The sequence below is a fragment of the Oncorhynchus mykiss genome, chromosome 6 (genome assembly GCF_013265735.2).
Source record: "Oncorhynchus mykiss isolate Arlee chromosome 6, USDA_OmykA_1.1, whole genome shotgun sequence".
NCBI classification, from domain to species: domain Eukaryota; kingdom Metazoa; phylum Chordata; class Actinopteri; order Salmoniformes; family Salmonidae; genus Oncorhynchus; species Oncorhynchus mykiss.
In genome coordinates this window covers 20,296,363-20,319,367 of record NC_048570.1, presented here as the reverse complement: position 1 = coordinate 20,319,367, position 23,005 = coordinate 20,296,363, and positions in this window count along the sequence as shown.

The window sequence follows — 23,005 nt, the reverse complement described above, 5'->3', positions numbered from 1 at the left end:
ATAGGAATGTAGGCTCCCACATTACTAACATTAGCTATAGTTAGTGGCAGTGCATTTTGCAGTGGCAAGAGAGCTAACTATAGCCACATGACTTGCTCAGAATTATTTTTGGGGGGCATTTCTCCTGCTGTGTTCACCACTGAATTAAATGCTTGGTATTGCCAACAGACCCTACAACAGTTGAACACAAGCCCTGGTATTTACAACAACTTTACAACAACTTACTAGGCTAATGTTGAATATGAAGTTGTCGCTCAGCAAGCAAATAACCCTGTAGCTAAAGTTACTGTTCGAACAGTTAACTTCTAGTCCTACTAAAGGCACGGCAAGCAGCAGGCTTGCAGATCTGTTTTCAAAGATGCAACGTTACAATAAAATGGTCCTGATAATTTTAATGATAACAAAAATGACATACATTTGAGCACCACTTCAGAAACTTTGCTGTTTGCCATCTTCCAAGTTGTTATGTTGTTTACTTGAGGAGATTTTGCTATCAAACTCCCAGCAACCCTCTTCCAATGCATTGTGGCTGTGAAATTCCTGAAAAGCTCATTCTACTAAATGAAAAGCCGAATTGAGTTTAACATCCTGGCATTTAAAGCATACTCGATTTTTGAAAATGCACATGCTATGAAACGTTCTATTTGTTTTTGCATACTGAGTATCCGTCATGTGCTATTGTGTTGTTTACTGCTATTCGTTGATTTCTGTAGCACATCCCCATATCTAATCAATCAGCTGTTGTCAAAGACAAAATGATTATGACATCCAGGAATTTAGATTTTTTTAAATGTCGCATACTATAAAACTTTCTTTTTTTGCATACTCAGATGGCCTACTATTTAGGATGCAAGTATGGGTATTCGGACACGGCCAGTGTCTTTGTAAGAGGGGTCTCAAAGGAGCATAGGGGGTTTAAAGGGTGTGTGTTTGTGTGTGTCAGTCACCATATCTCAACCCAATTGAACACTTATGGGAGATTCTGGAGCGGTAGCCGAGATAACGTTTTCCACCACCATCAACAAAACACCAAATGATGGACATTTACGTGAAAGAATGGTGTTGCATCCCTCCAATAGAGTTCTAGACACTTGTACAATCAATTCCAAGGTATATTGACACTTTTATTGCGGCTCGTGGTGCCCCAACACCATATTAAGACACTTTATGTTGGTGTTTCCTTTATTTTGGCAGTTAGCTGTACATGTCCTTGTACTGTCATAAAACACTGATATCTTTAAGAATGGTGCCATTAACTTACTATGACAATGGGTAGGTGTGATGAGAGAGAAGATGCCTTGTTGGGTCGACAGGACATACAGTATAGACTTATTCTGTGAGGCTGAATTTGTAGATTTTATCAGACGGAGCCTGTTGAATGCAACAGTGCCTTGAAGTGTGAGCATTAACATTGAGAAGCTACTGACAGAGAAATGGAGCTGGCAAGTGAGTGAGTGGCAGAGGAAGCTGTACCTGCTTAAAGGTTCATCCCCAAAATCAAGCTCAAGGTTTATTACATTAATGTGTGCCCCAGTTTCTATCCTTTAAGCTACTACTACTAGTTTGATGTTTGTAGCCATCAATTGGCTCATTAACAATCACCCATATTAGCAAAAATGCCACATTTTTCTATTATAAGCTATTTATCGTAATGAATGATATCAGCAAAATGCCTGCAATAAGTGATTGTTATGGTCGGTGTCGATAATTTTCGGTTTATTCTCCCAGCTCTACTCTATACTCTAGTGCTACTGATGTGTAAAGGAAGGGAATTTTACCACTAAGTCATGTGACTCCATTGAAGTGGATGGAAAAGAACCACAAATCTGACGGGAGAACAAAAAAAATCCATATCCCCTTGACAGCCAGTCATAATCCATTGCCAGGTCGATACAATGTTAATGCCAATATCACTTTTTATTGGACACGTATGAAAAATATTTCCTTGAAGGATCTACTTTGATGCCACTAATGTTCTCTCTTGGGGTGGTAGGCAGCCTAGCAGGGACAATACGTAGCACAGCAGCTAAGGAGTTAAACCTGTAGCCAAAAGGTCGCCTGTTTGTTTCCCAGGCCGGGCGCTTCAGGAAAAGGTGGAAATTGATTTGACAACTGGAGGGCTGCTATGTTCATATCCTAACAACAATCTCCTACTGTTGGGCCCTTGAGCAAGGCCCTTAACCCTACAATGTGCTCTCCATTCACTGCAGTTTGACCCTGTGCTCCTCTTGTCTGTGTGGGCAGTTGATCAAATCATTTTGTTTGTTCGCTGTAACTATGGACAATAAAGTTGTAAAGGTACCCTCTAGAGTTGTCCTCACAGACAGACAGGGCCTGTAGGTGTTACTGGGGATGGGCAATCGAATCCTGGAGGGCCGCAAGGGTGCAGGCATTTGTACCAACCTAGCACTAACACACCTGACTCAAATAATCAACTAATCATAGTCTCAAATTTGGAGGGGTCACAGTCATTTCTGGGCATATTGGCAAACAGCTGGTACTGGTCTCGAACAAACACACAGAGTGTACAAAACATTAGGAACAGCCTCAATTTATCAGGGCATGGACTCTACAAGGGTGTCGAAAGCATTCCACATGGATGACTGCCGATGTTGACTCCAATGCTTCTCACAGTTGTCAAGTTGTTCGGGTGTCCTTTGGGTGGTGGATCATTTTTGATACATACAGGAAACTATTGAGCATGAAAACCCCAGCAACGTTGCAGTTCTTGACACACTAAAATCTGCGTGTCTGGCACCTACTACTATACCCGATTCAAAGGCACTTGCATTTTCTGTCTTGCCCATTCACCATCTGAATGGAACACATACACAATCCATGTCTCAATTGTCTCAAGGCTTAAAAATCCTTCTTTACACGTCTCCTCCCCTTCATCTACACTGATTTGAAGTGGATTTAGCAAGTGACGTCAATAAGGGATCATAGCTTTTACCTGGATTCACCTGGTCAGTCTGTCATGGAAAGAGTTCGTAATGTTTTGTACACTCAGTGTATGGTGGTAGTATTAAGAAATTGGTTCTGAAAAATAACTAGGACAATTTAAAACAGCTCTTTTCAGAGCAGCTACTTTGATTACACTGCTGTTTTCAGTTGCGGTTAAAGTCATTAATATATTCTTGTGGTTACAGGAAGGCCACCTAGTGTCACAGGCCAAAAAGATCATCAAGAACCTCAGCCACCTGAACATCGCCTTTTCATCCTGCTACCATTTAGAAGGTGGAGACAGTACAGGTGCATCAAAGCTGGGACCAAGAGACTGAAAAACAGCTTCTTTCTCCAGGCCATCAGACTGTTAAATAGTCACTATTTGCCGACCTCCACCCAGTACTAGCCGGCTACTAGTGATGCGCGGGTTGACCGCAGGGCGGGCGGTTTATGTTCATGTAATATTGTGTTGATGAAGGGCGGGTGTGTGGTGGGCAGGTTGAATACAGAGAAAACAATATCTTAAAAAATTCATAAATGTATCATTCTCATGCAATTTATATATATATTTATATAGGCTACATTTAGGTTTTTCTTTCATTATTTTAAGCTTTCTGGCATTAGTGCTTAGCCTAAGTTTTAGGTTCTAACTGTAGCGCGGGACATATGACTTCAAATAGGTCTATGGCACATCAAGGGAACTGTAGCCTAACTGCTCAGATGGGTTAAATGTAAACTGAAATCTGGACACTGACTATGTCTATAATCTCACTGAGCCTAATAGATTATGAACTTCTGCACAATTTGAGCATTTCTTGCAGTAAAATTATACACCAAAAGTAGGCTAGATTTTTACTCAGGAAATAGGATTTCTTTCTTTCATCTTGAGATAATGCGAATGCGCAGTTAGATACGGTCTGTAGAGGTGCTATCTTTATCAGCATCATAAAAGCTGATAGTATTTCAAACACACAAAATATGCATCCAAGCTGAACTGAAATCTTATCAGAAACATTTTGGGTCCTTATCACAGCTTTCTATTTCCTTAGAACCGGTCAAAGGGATGTCTTTGCTCCGCGAAAGAAGCAGAGATGACAGAGAACTTTGTCAATTAGATTGAAGCATTCATTCAATCATTTATGACATCATTCTGGTGAGAAAGGGTTTATTTAGTCTTCTAGGGAAACATTTGACAGAAGAAAAGCTTAATGTACCGAATTACAGACAAGCTAACTAACAAATAGCTTACCAAAATGTTGGAAATTATAAGCAGATATGTATTAAAATCTTTCCACTATCTCTGACTGTAGTTTACAGTGCATTTTCTATATTAGCAGGTTAGCATTGGGTGCAGGCCTCAGATTTTCACTTTATCACATATAGTCAGGTGGTTGCAGATGGCTTATTAGCAATTGCGGTCGGGTGTGGGGGAACAAACAGCTGACCCATGCACCACTACCAGCTACCTCTGGTACTCTACCCTCCACGTTAGAGACTGCTGCCCTATGTACAGTTGAAGTCGGAAGTTTACGTACACTTAGGTTGGAGTCATTAAAACTCGTTTTTAAACCACTCCACAAATGTCTTGTTAACAAACTATAGTTTTGGAAAGTTGGTTGGGACATCTACTTTGTGCATGACACAAGTCATTTTTCCAACAATTGTTTACAGACAGATTATTTCACTTATAATTCACTGTATCACAATTCCAGTGGGTCAGAAGTTTACATACACTAAGTTGACTGTGCCTTTTAAATAGTTTGGAAAATTCCAGAAAATTATGTTATGGCTTTAGAAGCTTCTGATAGGCTAATTGACATCATTTGAGTCAATTGGAGGTGTACCTGTGGATGTATTTCAAGGCCTACCTTCAAACTATATCCACAGTAAAACGAGTCCTATATCGACATAACCTGAAAGGCCACTCAGCAAGGAAGAAGCCACTGCTCCAAAACCGCCATAAAAAAGCCAGACTACGGTTTGCAACTGCACATGGGGATAAAGATTGTACTTTTTGGAGAAATGTCCTCTGATCTGATGAAACAAAAATAGAACTGATTGGCCATAATGACCATCGTTATGTTTGGAGGAAAAGGGGGGAGGCTTGCAAGCCGAAGAACACCATCCCAACTTTGCTGCAGGAGGGACTGGTGCACTTCACAAAATAGATGGCATCACGAGGCAGGAAAATTATGTGGATGTATTGAAGCAACATCTCAAGACATCAGTCAGGAAGTTAAAGCTTGGTAGCGAATGGGTCTTCCAAATGGATAATGACCCCAAGCATACTTCCAAAGATGTGACAAAATGGCTTAAGGACAACAAAGTCAAGGTATTGGAGTGGCCATCACAAAGCCCTGACCTCAATCATATAGAACATTTGTGGGCAGGACTGAAAAAGTGTGTGCGAGCAAGGAGGCCTACAAACCTGACTCAGTTACACCAGCTCTGTCAGGAGGAATGGGCCACAATTCACCCAACTTATTGTGGGAAGCTTGTGGAATGCTACTCGAAACATTTGACCCAAGTTAAACAATTTAAAGGCAATGCTACCAAATACTAATATGAGTGTATGTAAACTTCTGAACCACTGGGAATGTGATGAAAGAAATAAAGCTGAAATAAATCATTCTCTACTATTATTCTGACATTTCACATTCTTAATGTAAGGTGGTGATCCTAACTGACCTAAGACAGGGAATTTTTACAAGAATTAAATGTCAGGAATTGTGAAAAACTGAGTTTAAATGTATTTGGCTAAGTTGTATGTAAACTTCCGACTTCAACTGTGCATATTCATTGAATACTGGTCACTTCAATAATGTTTACATACTGTTTTACCCACTTCATATGTATATAATTTAAAACCACAGGGAGTTATCACTTGGGTGCATTGGTCTCTTTACTCTATGATAGATGCACCACATACCCAGGCTACCACTCACTCTCTGTTGGGAAATAAGACCAGCATGAAGAAAAAACATACTGTAACCTGGCTGTCAGTTTGAGATACATTTCACTCCACCTTGTCTGAAAGACCAAATTCAAATTAGTCATTTGTACTGTGTACAACCATGTAATTGTATGGTATCATTGCAAATGGTATTAGGCCTAATGGGAAGTGCAACTAGCATTCCCAAAAAATACAATATCACTCTAGCGAGTCTAGAGATATGAAACACTGAAACTAGGCCACTATGGACAGTTTCATAGCAGGCTGAGAACCAGAGAACATCCTCTCATCCAAATCTCTGCAAAGCAATGGTTTTTATTTCCTTCCCTCCCTTCTTCCATCCCTCCTCACTCTATTCAATGGTCTAATGAGATGGTTGAAAGACATTTTGAAGGACAGCCACCGTTTGAAGAACTGACAGCCAAAGCCCTGGTGGCGACTGTGCTGGTTATTGTGGGTGGGGGGGGGGGGGGGGGCATCTGATGGTTGGCTTCGCTACAGTGATCCCTGTTTCAGCCACTGGGAGTTAAAGGCTCTCCAGCTGGGTATACCAGTACTGGTCCTAGGTCTGTTCTTACAGCTGTAGAGTAGAGTAGGGAGACATTGGAGACAGAGACCATGAATAATGCATGGTTCCGGCTGTTAAATGGACATCTGCATGAAGGCATTGGGGAAGGTTATTAAACAGAAAGTCTAACTGCATCCTGGTTTTAAACACATCTGTTGGGTTTAGTGACAGGCAGCCTAGAGCTAGAGAGTCATTAGCCACTGCCTCCTCTAGACTAACACTACCACAAACAACCTGAAAGCATGCAGTGCCAGCCAGCCATGCTCTGGGCAGCCAACCAGAACAGGGGAGCCAGGGGTAAAGATGGGAGTCTGGTTATAGGGGTATCTGTCAATCAGAAAATTTCTGCCTCTGCTCTGTTCCATGTCTGACTAATACATTACATCACCAAAAGTATGTGGACTCCCCTTCAAATTAGTGGATTCAGCTATTTCAGCCACACCCGTTGCTGGCACGTTTATAAAATCAAGCACACAGCCATGCAATCTCCATAGACAGACATTGGCAGTAGAATGGCCTTACTGAACAGCTCAGTGACGTTCAACATAGCACCGTCATAGGATTCCAATAAGTCAGTTTGTCAAATTTCACATTTCTAGCCCTGCTAGAGCTGCCCCGTCTCAACTGTAAGTGCTGCTATTGTGAAGTGGAAACGTCTAGAAGCAGCAATGGCTCAGCCGCAAAGTGGTAGGCCACATAAGCTCATAGAATGGGACCACCGAGTGCTGAAGCACGTAGCGCATAAAAATAATTTGTCCTTGGGTTTTCATGGCCGAGCAGCCACACAAGCAACACAAGCCTAAGATCAACATGCGCAATGCCAGGCATTGGCAGGAGTGGTGTAAAGCTCGCCGTCATTGGACTCTGGAGCAGTGAAAACATTCTCTGGAGTGATGAATCACGCATCACCATATGGTGGAAGGAGAATGCTACCTGCCCCAATGCATAGTGCCAACTGTGAGGTTTGGTGGAAGAGAAATAATGGTCTGGGGCTGTTTTTTTTCATGGTTCTGGCTAGGCTCCTTCATTCAAGTGAAGGGAAATCTTAACGCTACAGCATACAATGACATTCTAGACTATTCTGTGCTTCCAACTTTGTGGCAACAGTTTCGGGAAGGCCCTTTCCTGTTTCTCCATGACAATGCCCCTGTGCACAAAGCAAGATCCATACAGAAATTATTTGTTGGTGTGGGATCGTTGTGGAAGAATTTGACTGGCCTGCACAGAGCCCTGACCTCAACCCCATCCAACACCTTTGGGATGGATTGGAACGCTGACTGCGAGACAGGCCTAATCACCCAACATCAGTGCCCGACCTCACTAATGCTCTTGTGGCTGAATGGAAGCAAGTCCCTGCAGCAGTGTTCCAACATCTAGTGGAAAGCCTTCCCAGAAGAGTGGAGACTGTTGTAGCGGGAAAGGGGGGACCAACTCCATATTAGTACCCATGATTTTGGAATGAGATGTTCGACGAGCAGGTGTCTACATAGTTTTGGTCATATAGTGTCGTTTTCTGGCCTCACTTCTCTACTTTAATTTCCTTCTCCTTCATTTAGCAAGGGGCTAGATTTTATCAGATCTGCACTAGCTGACACCTGCATAGTGGTTGTTTTGGTTGTCAGAGTTGGAATTACATTAGAGCTGTCAAATCCACAAGTGGCTTCTTGCGTTAGCTTAGTACGGACACTGCCAGTGGATGCAGCGAAATCACCCGACTTTATAATAGGTAAATCCCATGATTTAATCCCATGATACCTTGATTAGACTTGCGATAAATTCCCCCATCCAAATTAACATAAAACATGCATTAGCTGACATTTTCTGTTGCCATTTGAACTTCTAACCCTTTAGGGATAATAAGGGAGTGGTTTGTGACACGCAAGAGCAGTTGCTCACCTATTGTACTGCCAAAACATCTGCTATGTGGATGTCCGCTAACACGGGTTAATAGTTTATCTGATTGAATAGACACATTTCCTACTTAGATTTTTTCCTGTTTTCTTCCCGCATGTCTGAGGCTACTGGTGCTGGGTCCTGAGTGATAGACTTTCAGGCCCACATGTCTCCGGCCTCTACTGTCAGTCGGGATCTAAGACCTGTCACACACTACCAACAGCACACGCTGCTCATGACACATGAAAGGATGTTTGTCAGGGCACCCCCACCACTTGAACTGCACTTCCAACTCTCCCTCTACAGTCTGCACTTCCAACTCTCCCTCTACAGTCTGCACATGTGGCATATAGAGGCTGCTTAGAGGAAGAAAACTGGACACGGATGGCAAGGAGTTACTATATTATACAGCATGCTGATTTGTAAACAGCATTGCATGGTTTAAGGGTAATATAAATATTTTTTGGGAGATTGATCCAAGAAATTTCTTCCCTATAGAACCACAGTCATCGATTAGTGTAGATACTGTATCTGGCTGGCCTGTATAATTTTTTTTCTGTACATGGGGGTTAAGACAGATAAAGCCTGAGCTCTAATATAGAAGAAGCTGCATTATACTGTAGATGGTGGGGTTGTGGCGGTGGAGAGTTCAGTCTATGAACAAGGCAGATAAGATGAGACTCCTCTGATGTGGTGCAGGGTAGAGTCAGCCACTATAATAACTTTATAGATTGGTGGTCCTCACCCTGGTGGTGCAGGGTAAAGTCAGCCACTATAATAACTTTATAGATTGGTGGTCCTCACCCTGGTGGTGCAGGGTAAAGTCAGCCACTATAATAACTTTATAGATTGGTGGTCCTCACCCTGGTGGTGCAGGGTAAAGTCAGCCCCTATAATAACTTTATAGATTGGTGGTCCTCACCCTGGTGGTGCAGGGTAAAGTCAGCCACTATAATAACTTTATAGATTGGTGGTCCTCACCCTGGTGGTGCAGGGTAAAGTCAGCCACTATAATAACTTTATAGATTGGTGGTCCTCACCCTGGTGGTGCAGGGTAAAGTCAGCCACTATAATAACTTTATAGATTGGTGGTCCTCACCCTGGTGGTGCAGGGTAAAGTCAGCCACTATAATAACTTTATAGATTGGTGGTCCTCACCCTGGTGGTGCAGGGTAAAGTCAGCCACTATAGTAACTTTATAGATTGGTGGTCCTCACCCTGGTGGTGCAGGGTAAAATCAGCCACTATAATAACTTTATAGATTGGTGGTCCTCACCCTGGTGGTGCAGGGTAAAATCAGCCACTATAATAACTTTATAGATTGGTGGTCCTCACCCTGGTGGTGCAGGGTAAAGTCAGCCACTATAGTAACTTTATAGATTGGTGGTCCTCACCCTGGTGGTGCAGGGTAAAGTCAGCCACTATAGTAACTTTATAGATTGGTGGTCCTCACCCTGGTGGTGCAGGGTAAAGTCAGTCACTATAGTAACTTTATTGCAGTTCTGTTAGTTAAGTGGTTCTACTAGATTGTTCTTTACACTTCCAGTTTGATCTGACCTAGCAGCACATAGTACAATAACTGAATGGTCTAGGGTGACCAGACGTCCCCAATTTCCGGAAAGAGTCCCAGATTTTGGTGGCCTGTCCCCGGCCAGAGTTGTCCCCAAAAATGAGAAAAAATCAACTAAATTGAGGATTATATTTCAATAATCTAACACTGTATCCAATCAGATTTTCATGTAAAAGGGATGCGTATCCCTGTACCTATCTCATTTGCTCCTTTTAAGAGAACGCATTATCAGCTATACCACCACATGAACAACCATGCCCATGTGCTCTTCTATCACGCACACACCCCCCCCGCCCCCTCCCAGATATTGATACTGTCTGTGTGTGGATCATGCAAGTCTGTGGGCATGAATCATAAGTTAATTTGGTGTCGTTAGGACTGTGATTGCCTAATAAATCCAGTCCATTAGTTCATTAGGAGGAGATGGGTTTCATAGGAGAGGCTTGGGGAGAGATGGGTCTTGATGGCTCCCATTTCAGACCCATTAACAAAACATTCCAGATAGTTTAGGTCAACAGTTAGGAGGTCTACTGTACAGCGGGGTCTCTATCTGGTGTGTTCAGTAAGGTTTATCCCCGGAACCTGGTGAAACCACAGCCTCAGTAGTTTTAGGGGCTCTCAAGTGATATGAATTGCAGTAAGGGATTTTTTCTTCTTCACTTTACCTAATAGCTTGATGCAGTGACTGGTCTCTCATATGTTTTTCATTGTTGGGATTTTGTTTAATGCAGGCTAAATTTGTCAGTTGGGTGAATGCTTAAATGAATCCCTGTATCTAATTAACTTATATTTAAGTTAACTAACATAGATAAATCATGCATGAATATCGCGCCATCTTTGACACAATCATACTTTCAAATGAGATCCCACTAGTTTAACCTGACACACAGTGTCTTAAGTTTTATTTTGAATAATAAGCTGCAGCTTGTCAACTGCCGTGATTCCATCTCCCTAAACACATGCCTCGAAGGTCAGCTCTCTCATTTGGTAAATAGTCTCCATGACTACATTAGTGGAAGGCTCTGTTGATTGAATTAGGGATGAAATCTCACTGGGATGTTCTGGAGACAGAGGAGGGGAGAGGACAGGGAGGTCTTGTTTAAAAAAGGATCATATGATCTGCTTGACATGCTGTGGGAAGGACAGACTGCCTAGTATGAGAGAACTCTGTGGAGCTAAGGCAAGAACAGGTTGAATTAAGGTCCTACCATTTTGTTTTTCTCCTACCAGGCAGTTCCCCATCCATGTCAAAGAGATCCTGTGTTTTGAACACTGCCTTGTAGAGGAGCATCAACTGAGTTCAGGTTTCCAGTCAACTCCCTCACTCAGCAGAGCTTTTACTAATCCTACCTAAACCTGGCCTAGGACACTATGCCTCTCCATCAATTTGACCTGCTCTAAAGCCTTCCAGAATCTAGCTAGTATTATATTATACTATAGTACCTACCAGGTAGGTGTAAGCCTTAGACTGCTCTATGAGTCAGAAACAGAACACCCTACTACTTCTCACACTGTTCCTTGTGACAGTGAACATGCACAAGCTGAACTGCCGTTTAATAACCCAAGCAAGTCTGTGCAGAAACTAGTGAAGGCCGTTTTGAAGGAGGCCCAGAGTCACTCAGAGAGAGTTGTTAAGAAAAATGAGGATGGAATGAGCAGAGAGTGAAAAAGGCACAGACAATCAGAACAGAGAGCCGGTTAGATGGTCAAATTGATGTTGCCCACTGTTTGAGAAGCATCAAGCTGCAGATTAGAGGTCGACCGATTAATCGGATTGGCCGATTTAATTAGGGCCGATTTCAAGTTTTCATAACAATCGGAAATCGGTATTTTTGGACACCGATTTAGCCGGAAAAAAAGAGAATAAATAAATAAATAAATAAATAAAGGTATATATATATATATATATATCCTCAAAAGGTTCTACAGGTTCTACAGCTGCAACACTGGTTGCATCACTGCCTGGTACGGCAATTGCTCGGCCTCTGACCGCAAGGCACTAAAGGGTAGTGCGTACGGCCCTGTACATCACTGGGACTAAGCTGCCTGCCATCCAGGACCTCTACACCAGGAGGTGTGAGAGGAAGGCCCTAAAAATGGTCAAAGACCCCAGCAACCCCAGTCATAGACTGTTCTCTCTACTACCGTATGGCAAGCGGTACCGGAGTGCCAAGTCTAGGACAAAAAGGCTTCTCAAAAGTTTTTGCCCCCAAGCCATAAGACTCCTGAACAGGTAATCAAATGGCTACCCGGACTATTTGCATTATGGGCGCCCCCCCCCTTCTTTTTTACGCTGCTGCTACTCTCTGTTTTTCATATATGCATAGTCACTATAACTATACCCTCATGTTCATACTACCTCAATTGAGCCGACCAACGACTGCTCCCACACATTGGCTAACCGGGATATCTGCATTGTGTCCCACCCAACACCCGCCAACCCCTCTTTTACGCTACTGATACTCTCTGTTCATCATATATGCATAGTCACTTTAACCATATCTACAGGTACATGCAACCTCAATCATCCTGACTATACGGTGTCTGTATGTAGCCTCGCTACTTATATATAAGTTTAAATATTAGTTCAGAACAATTGATTCCATTGGTTAATCATTAATCCCCAAGAAATTGCATGAAGGAAATGCGATTGACATGTAACAAACTGCTATTATGGAATCAAAGTCCTGCTTCAGTACTACTCAACATTGAACCACAGGCAGAGGATGGGTACATTACTGGCCCATAGTTTGTTTTTCAATTTAATTGGTTGCTCATATGGTAAGAGCATATCTGTTGCATGAGAAATATAAGGAAAGCTATTACTGTCGTCAGTACAGTACAGTACAGGCAGCAAGTCAAAGGAGCATATTGTGGACTACAGGAAAAGGTGGGTCGAACAGGCCCCCATTTACATCGACGGGGCCCATTTACATCGACGGGGCTTTAGTGGAGCGGGTCGAGAGTTTCAAGTTCCTTGGTGTCCACATCACCGAACGAACTATCATGGTCCAAACATACCAAGACAGTCGTGAAGAGGGCATGACAAAACATTTCCCCCCTGAAAAGATTTAGCATGGGTCCCCAGATCCTCAAAATGTTCTACAGCTGCACCATCGAGAGCATCCTGACCGGTTGCATCACCGCCTAGTATGGCAACTGCTCGGCATCTGACCGTAAGGCGCAACAGAGGGTAGTGCGCACGGCCCAGTACATCACTGGGGCCAAGCTTCCTGCCATCTAGGACCTATATAATAGGCGGTGTCAGAGGAAAGCCCATAAAATTGTCAAAGTCCAGTCACCCAAGTCATAGACTGTTTTCTCTGCTACCGCATGGCAAGCGGTACCGGACCAAAAGGCTCCTTAACAGCTTCTACCCCTAAGCCATAAGACTGCTGAACAATTAATCAAATGGCCACCGGACTATTTACATTGACACTCCCCCTCCATTTGTTTTGTATACTGCTGCTACTCACTGTTTATTATCTATGCATAGCCATTTCACCCCTACCTACTTGTGCAAATGGCCTCAACTAACCTGTTCTCCCGCACACTGACTCAGTACCGGAACCTCCTGTATATAGCCTCGTTATTGATATTTTATTGTGTTTTTTTATTATTTTATTTAGTAAATACTTTCTTAACCAACAGTGCAGTACAAGAATATTTAAGGGCTTGTAAGTAAGCATTTTTTATTTGACCTTTTACCTTTTATTTAACTAGGAAAGTCAGTTAAGAACATATTCTTGTGATAGCCTAGGAACAGTGGGTTTAACTGCCTTGTTCAGGGGCAGAAAGACAGATTTTTACCTTGTCAGCTCGGGGATTTGATCTTGCAACCTCGGTTACAAGTCCAATGCTCTAACCACTAGGCTACCTGCCTCCCCCAATTTCACAGTAAAGTCTACAGTTGTATTCGGCGCATGTGACAAATAAAGTTTGATTTGAAAGGAATTGTGAAAAACACAAGGCTCGTCGTCAATGAATTGCGTGGTATAGGCTATCCTTTGGCAGCTTCTGCTGTTCGCGAGTGATGTAGTGATGCCCCATTCCATAGGGTTATTTATCTCTCCGTACTAGAGGTTGACTGATTAATCATAATGGGCAATTTAATTAGGGCCGATTTTCAATTGATAATCTGCATTTTTGGACGCCGATTACGGACAATTATATTGCAGTCCACAAGGAGACTGCTTGGTAGGCTGACCACCTGTTACGCGAGTGCAGGCAGCAAGGAGCCATGGTTGCTGATATTACTAGTTTAACTACAGTAGCTTGTCCTGCATTGCATATAATCAATGCGGTACCTGAAATTGTGTCAATTCTCTTGCATTCAGTGTAAGCAGAGTCAGGGTATATGCAGCAGTATGGGTCGCCTGGCTTGTTGCGAACTGTGTGAAGACAATTTCTTCCTAACAAAGGACCGTAATTAATTTGCCGGAATTTTACATAATTATGACATAACTTGAAGGTTGTGCAATATAACAGCAATATTGGGTTGCCACCCTTTCGATAAAATACGTAACGGTTCCGTATTTCACTGAAAGAATAAACGTTTTGTTTTTGAAATTATAGTTTCCGGATTTGACCATATTAATGACCTAAGGCTCATATCTGTGTGCTTATTATATTGTAATTAAGTCTATGATTTGATATTTAATAGAGCAGTCTGACTGAGCAGTGGTAGGCAGCAGCAGGCTCGTAAGCATTCATTCAAACATCACCTTCCTGCGTTTGCCAGCAGCTCTTCGCAATGCTTGAAGCACAGTGCTGTTTATGACTTTAAGCCTATCAACTCCCGAGATTAGGCTGGCAATACTAAAGTGCCTATAAGAACATCCAATAGTCAAAAGCCTATGAAATACAAATGGTAGAGAGAGAAATAGTCCTATGATAACTACAACCTAATACTTCTTAACTGGGAATATTGAAGACTCATGTTAAAAGGAACTGCCAGCTTTCATATGTTCTCATGTTCTGAGCAAGGAACTTAAACGTTAGCTTTTTTACATGGCACATATTGCACTTTTACTTTCTTCTCCAACACTGTGTTTTTGCCATTTTTAAACCAAATTGAACATGTTTCATTATTTATTTGAGACTAAATATATTTTATTTATGTATTATATTAAGTTAAAATCAAAGTGTTCATTGTTCATTCAGTATTGTTGTAGTTGTCATTATTACAAATATATATATATAAAATCTTCCGATTAATCGGTATTGGCTTTTTTTGGTCCTCCAATAATCGTAATCGGCATTAAAAATCATAATCGGTCGACCTCTACTCCCTACCCCTAGTTGCTCCGTTTTTGAGGGACACTCCCCCACCAATAGACACTTGAAAACTAGGGGAAGGGCGCCCGCACTCTCTCCCTCTTGACACCAGCACTCTCTCCCTGTCCCTCCCTTTCTTGTTATCTCATCTCTCTTTTCCACATGTTGACATGTACCAGAGATGTGGACTTGGACTCAAGTACTACTCGAGTTGAAAATTTTGCGACTTGAGATTTGACTTGGCAAAAATAAAAAACACTTGCCACTCGAATTCGACTGGAGCATCTATGACTCGTGACTTAACTTGGACTTGAGCTGTATAACTCGAGAGACTCGGGAGACTTGTTTAGATTTTCCCATCCCCAAAAGGCATCACTCTCCTCTCATCCTCTCACCTCCTTTCCTCTCGCATCACCTTCCGTTATATGCCAACAAACCTCCACAGACCTCTCAAAGCACATCTGGTGGGTAGGGGTGGGAAAATAACAACACTCAACTCTAATTTGACATTTTTCCGATGTCACTCGAAAGGTATCTGTCAACGCTAGCAGAGCGGAAGAGGCGAAGCGAGAAGATGCCGTCGATCTGTCCACAATGATAAGCAGATTGTCTGCCTTCCTGCCTTTGGCACAACAATCCCATTGTTAAAGGTGGAGACAAGACCATCTTGTCATCATATACAGTATCTCTGACGCTAGTTCGTCAATTCAAAGAGACGGTGATTGAGTCTGTCATGGCATCATCCAGATCTGTCCCAAAAATAATTGCATTCGGGTTCAAAGACTATGTGGTGGTGCAGTTTGTAAAACCTGTTGGTCCAAAACCACATATGCAATTGCAACAACCTCCCACTTTTTCAGACATATGAAGTCTCATAAAGAGAGGTAAGAATGAAATAATTGCTGTGCTGTGTGTGCTAGCTAGCTAGCTAACGTGAGGTCATGTTCTGGAACTTACTAACGTTAGCTAGCTAGCTTGCAATGGCTCCGCCTACCATTTGTGTCTGAAGTGGACCAGCACATTGTTTTGTTTTTAACATCCCTATTGTTAGGCGTGTATATGGGAGGCGAAGTCAAGTGCAGGAGAGCGGAGTATATTAAACAGGCGCACTTTAATACCGGTCAACAACGACAGCACATAAAACATACTAGTTCCACAAACTCGGTCTATAACAAAAGTGCAGTGCCTGACAAAATAATCACGTAACAATAAACAATTACGCACAAAGACATGACGGGGAACAGAGGACGAAATACATGTAGATTGGTTGGGGAATGAAAACCAGGTGTGTATGGAACAAGACAAAATGGACATATGAGAAATGGAGCGGCGATGGCTAGAACGCCGGTGATGTCGATCGCCGAACGCCGCCCGAACAAGGAGAGGAGCCGACTACTATGTAGTACTACTATTAAAACATTTTAAAATGCAAGTTTATCTAATATCAGGTTCCATATTGCTCAATCATGAATAGAACATAAAAGGATGGCGAGAATGAGATTTTATCATCTCCAACATATAAAACAATTCGTTCGACAAACACACCTGATTCAACTTGTCAACAAATCATCAAGCCCCTCAATGAGTTGAATGAGGTGTGTTTGTCCAGGGCTACAATGAAAATGTGTACTGTTGGGGGTACTCAAAGACCAGAGTTAGAAAACACTAGAGTGGAAACTACCGAAAGAGTTGGGCGACATTCTTTAGCCTTTTCCAGAAGCCACAGATATTACCCAAGGAGAGAAGGTTGTCACAATTAGTGCAGTGGTTCCTTGTATTATTTCCCTATAACATCCCCTGGAGACGCAGAAACTACAAGTGAGCTACCTTAATGACCTGGTCCGAAGTTTCAAAGCATCACTGAAGAGGAGATTTCTTGGAATCTTCATCAATGTCAAGATGGCCACCTCGTCTGGAGATCGAGGAATCGCAGCAGACCATGTCTATCGTAGCCCTTTCCTGCAGTCAAATGCCCTAATGGCCTCGTGTGAAATGTTATTAAGATTTTTCATAATTGTATCATATATTTTTTAACCATGTAACCACTGAAATTCTGGTGTTTCTATGTCAAACTGTTTTGTTATATTTCATTCAGTCTTCTGTGATGTACTGTATATAAAGTGTATTAAAGGGATGCAAACTCAAAATTGAATACACGAGATGACTGGAATGGTGAAAGGTGTGTATCTTATTATCATAAGAAGTTGACAATATAGTAAATACTACATTTATTTAATAACTAACTTTTTAAAGTTATACAGAATTTTCATTTAAATAGTGAACTGCTAATGGGAAGACTAACTTTTTGTTTCTGTCTTATATTTGTTTTTTCATCATATTAAATTATGCGAGATGCTTCAGAGACTGGGGAATCTGTGGAACCAACCACCACTGAGGAGGAGGACTGTTCTCTGGGAGAGGAGTCAGGGCTGTTTAGAGCAGTGGAGGCTCCTCAGAGCAAGAAGGGGACCATCCTCAGTGAATTTCATAAATAGACAAATCTTAAAACATTGAAAAAGTTATCCTTTTTAGATAAAACTATACTAAATATATTCACATATGACTAAACAATTGATTAAAACAGACTGTTTTTCAATGAAGGTCTTGACTTGACTTGAACATTAATCTGAAGGCAGTTATTTATCTAATTAACTGACAATGTTTAGTTGTTACCCGTTTTAAGTTAATCATGTAACAATTAACTCATTAGGATCTGGGGTACCATGAGAGGTTTTTTAAAGAGTTACCATCTCCCTTTACCTATCACATCTATAAACAGTCAACTTATTAATCATCACCTCGTGTCATATCATCATTCTAAACAGTAGTAACCTCCTTGCATCTGCAAAAACCTGAGCCATACTTATGATTCAGGACAACACAAAATTGTTTAATTATTTATTTACTAGCTAATTTAATGGGAACACAGGATAACTATACACACTTTGCACCAATTATTGACTGGAGACGTAATACGCTGAACACAGGTCCCTAGTGGAATGACAACAACATGGCTGCTTGTTAAAGAAGAGATGGAGAGAGAGGGACAGAGACACTTAACATTGGTACATTCAGAAACTACTCTCACCTACAGTAACCATATACTTTGCACACATACCGACTCCCGCTTTGATGAAGAAATCATGAATGTATTTACGTGAAATTCCTGGATTCGCCAGGCATATCTCGAACAGTGCAGCCTTAGAAAGGGGGTTGGGCCTTTTTGCCGCAAGCTTGTAAGGCTCTGATTGTCCGAAATGGTTCTGACAAGTCTTCTACTGTTGTCCTTCTTTGTATTTGTCCGGTATCCGGTGACTTTCCGTGCAGTCCTGAACAGAACTACAGAGTTTACTTTCCTTCCATTCACTCTTAAAGAGCCTTCTTTGAAGTTAGGCTAGCCAGCCGTATCGATGGTTTGAGCAGAATAACAGAATGGTCTTACTTAAATTCGCTTTCGAAGATACTTTACCTAGGACAGCTAATCAGCCGTATCAGTGATTGTCCGGGAGGTGAGTTTATCATTTCCACTTCGTGTTGAGATTCAAAGTTTAAACCACTTTAAACATGCAGCTGCAGCTTCACGCTTTTCTGGTGTAATGTGTTTTTTTTAACCCATCATTTTTTACAGTTTGCTCGAAATGGGCAGTTCCGGCAGTCTGCCACGCTCCCTGACCTCACTCCAGGCGGTAACTACTCACTGTGCAAAGTTAGGTAAAATAATGATCTCTTATATCACATCCACCTCTTAACAAAAACAATTTTTTCATGTTACATGCACAACACAGAGTATGGAAACTTCATATATGTAGTGGGTATACTTTCCAAGTTACAGTATTCCTTTATAACATGTTTAATGACATCACAAAATAATAAACAAAATTCCATTAGTGTTCTATGGCCTCTGACCATTCCCAAAGTTATATGTTAGAAATATTGTTCCTGTATTTGATTTTGAACGTGTTAGAGTTTCAGTGGGAAAAAGTCTGTTGATACAAATTACACTCCTTTGGTGAATTTTGAGAGCTCAGGCCTGAATCTTCTCCCTTGATTTACAACAGGGCGTGAGTTGTTATCCCCTTTCCTTCCCCCTCTAGGGTGAGAGGGGGTCTGATTGAAGTTATTCATTGCAAGCCTGATCTATTTGGATTCTCATGGACTGTCATGACAGTCTACAGTAGCCTCAACGGCACAATGTAGGGTAGCAACATGGTGTAGCCGGAGGACAGCTATCTTCCGTGCTCCTCTTGGTACATTGTCTTCATTACAAAACCTAGGAGGTTCTTGGTTCTCACCCTCTTCCATAGAATGACAACTTCCATATGACAACACAGCACAGCAGCACAGCAGTGCATAACATGTGGTGAGTAATTGACTCAGAGAGAGAAAGACAATAGTTGCACAGTTTTCAACAAATACATTTATTAAAAAATGAAGGAGAAGCAAGAGGGAGAGATTTCCTCAATTATTTTCACATTCAGTTTCACTTACTTAGCTAGCAAATGCAGCTGGCTAGTTTAGTTAGTCAAACACCATGCTCAAACGGGGATATTATGTTATCTAGCTGGCTATGACTATCCAACACAACACTGGAACTCTTCCAAGTCAAAGTAAGCTTTTGGTTTTACTTACTTATTGCCACCGGGGCCCGCCGGTGTAACTGCTTACTGACTATACACTGTAATGTTACTGCATGATTGTAACAGGTTTACTATCGCATTAGTTCAATTAGCTATTTTGACTAGGACATTACTTTAGCTAATATGGGGACAACGATGTAGGCTGTGTGTACCGGTTATGACATGGTTTGGCTTGGAAAGGTTTTTCCACCTTGTCACATATAGCTGATGTGTTGTTAATTGAAGTCCACAAATGAAGGCAAAAGGTGAGAGGAGGAGAGTGCATAGAGGCTAGAATTAATACAACTTATGAAAGTGAACTGTGTTTGTGTGATCAGGGTTGTATTCATTCCGCCAATTCCGTTGAAAAAAGTTTCTTAAACTGAAGCAAATGAAACGGGGATAAAAAATACCAGAATTTGTCCAATAGAAACTCTTGTTTGCAATTGTTGGACCAATAATTACACCCTAGATAAGCTAGATGCAGGCAAGAGTGTCCAAGGCAGTATTGCATGTGTCACTATCTGTCCATATGTCACTGACTGTCATCTCAAAGTTTCCCCTCGACCTGTGTATACTTACGTTGTAAACATTCATTCATAGGCTAGGTTGTAGCAACGTCATGATGGCTATAGGGAAAAATGTTGTATCATGTAGTAGCCTAAACCGATCGTTGTTACATTGAACTGGGTGAATGGAATATGAATGACAGTCATCCAACATGCTGTAATAGAAATAAGGCCATGTTCACGAGAAAAAAAAATGTCCTCCCTCATCATAAACGGCATTGACCGCCACTGGTTTGTAGCATGTCGCAAAAGAGAGGTGTGTGGCACTCCAGCATCTCAGCACAGCCACTAACTTGACATTTGTGAACGGGACTATGAACAGAAACACTATTCCTTCACTGTCCTGAGAGGCGATGAGGTTCTTGGCAGTGTCTGCATTAAGTGCTCCTGTGGATCGTGTATTCAGCCAAGGGAGAATCATACTGCGGTCCCATAGCACACAAATGGGTGATAGACCCTTGGCCAATTTGATCTTTCGCTAATGCAATGCATTGTAAGAGAGAGAGGAAATAAATGATGATAATGGGGCAGTGAAGTCTTGAGGACGTACAATGGCTGCTCTGAAGTTTGCACTTGTTTTTTATTGTATCGTTTTGAAAAAACAAAACAACTTTTGGGATTTTCCTGGTTTCCTGGTTTTGGGATTTTCCTGTAAACTGTGTTGAAAACCTAAGAGCCTAAAAGTCTTGTCATTGGTACCATTTGTATGGCCCTTCTGTCAGTAATAGGATTTTTTAAAGTACATTTTTAATATGGTCTTCGACTCAAGTTTATTATGTAGTGTACTAGTAGTATAAGAAAATCAGGAAATAAAAAATGCATCGAAATTGGCATAACACGTAACCATTGACTTGAGGACACGAATCCCCAAATTAGGGACTTGTGACTTGACTCGACCTGAGCTGTGGACTTTACTTGAGACTTGTCTGTTATTTCTTGGGACTTGATTGAAGACTCGAAGGTTAAGACTTGATACTTGACAAATTGTGACTTGGTCCCATCTCTGTACACAAGCAACTACACTCACATGTGTCATGTGTATAAACGTGAATGTGGCTTTTGCTCTATGGCTCTGAGACTGAGCAGAACTGAGTCAAGGTTTAAGTCTCTCCCCAAACACCCTGGATGTGTGTGGCACTGCCCTAACACCACCAGCACAGACCACCACGCTAGTTAAACCTAAGAGTCTCCTCCAAATGACAAAACAGAGGAAAAAGAGGATCAACCAATCCAATGAACTCGAATTCAAAATAAACCAACCATCACTAAACTAACTTCAGAACTGAAAACTGCAATTGCAGATCAATAAAGCACAATTTGTTTTACTTTCAAATTATATTATGTTCTCCAGTGAACTGATGACATTGAATATAATCCATGTTTGTTATTTATTTATTTAGTTAATCCAATGGGCACTGTACACTATAAACGGTGGTACACATAATATCATTCTGCCTTAGCAAGCTACCTCTTCATGCCATGCAGGAAGGTACGTCTCTCTACATTGTGGCATTTAACACAATCCAGCCTTCTCCATTCTGATTGGACTCTAGGCACCAGGGATAATCATTAAAGCACTGTAAATGTCTGTCAGGAAAACAAACCGGCAGAGCAAACACAGACACAGAAATCCAGCAGTGAAACGATGCCTGGAAGTCTTTGTTTGTCTAGTTTGTATTTTTCAAACTCTGTTCATAAAATATGGATTTGGAATGGATTCAAACTGCTCAAAGGATGAGACTGTCTGACATCTCAGGGTTTTACTGGAAGATGTTTCTCACATGAGCCTGCTTGTCTGTATATGGCCAGATAAGAAATGTTCTCATGACTTTAAGTGAGAGAAATTATTCTGAAAGTTTCTGGCCAAATGTGACATCAGGGACTTTTAAAGAGGAAATGTATCTCAAAGTAAGTGTCTTGAGTTCCTGTCCAACTGTGAAAGATGGTTTTGGGTTGTTGTTGTTTTAACTAGTCACTGTGGGGCTCATCATCTCCGAGCCATCTGGTTTAAGTGGCTGACTTGGGGCAGGATCCTCTCCTCTACAGACTGATGTGTGCCACTTGAATTCCCGTGTTCTAATTAGTGGAGGAGCCAGTTCACCTGTCTCTCTGAGTCCTCCACGACTGCGTGACCAAAGCTAGGAGTGCCAACTCCGTCCCAGTTCTCCGCTGTCAAATGGACTCTGCCCTTCCACACACAATGAAACACTGGGATTCTGGGACATGCACATTGCAATAGTCCCTAATAAACTGGTTAGACTTAGTGATTTGGAGTCCCAAGTCTATTAAAGACAAATGTAAAAATGTATTCCATTCTAAGATGCCATGAACACAACTAGTTTTCATCTGATTGTCAAATAAATCACTTCAAAAAGTAGGTTACCTTCACACATTCATCCAAAATAATTCCAGCATCCAAACAGTTCACTGTGCACCCACCAACTTTCCTTCAATTCGCAAGTGGCTGAAACTGTCTCACCGGAGAAAGCATCCGAGCGAGTGAAAAAGCGCCCCTCTGTCTTACTATATGTAGCCCATGTATCTGATTCTGTCTGGCCATACTCTTTTTATCCAGACAGCATCAGATACATGGGGTACACATACATGTCCTCT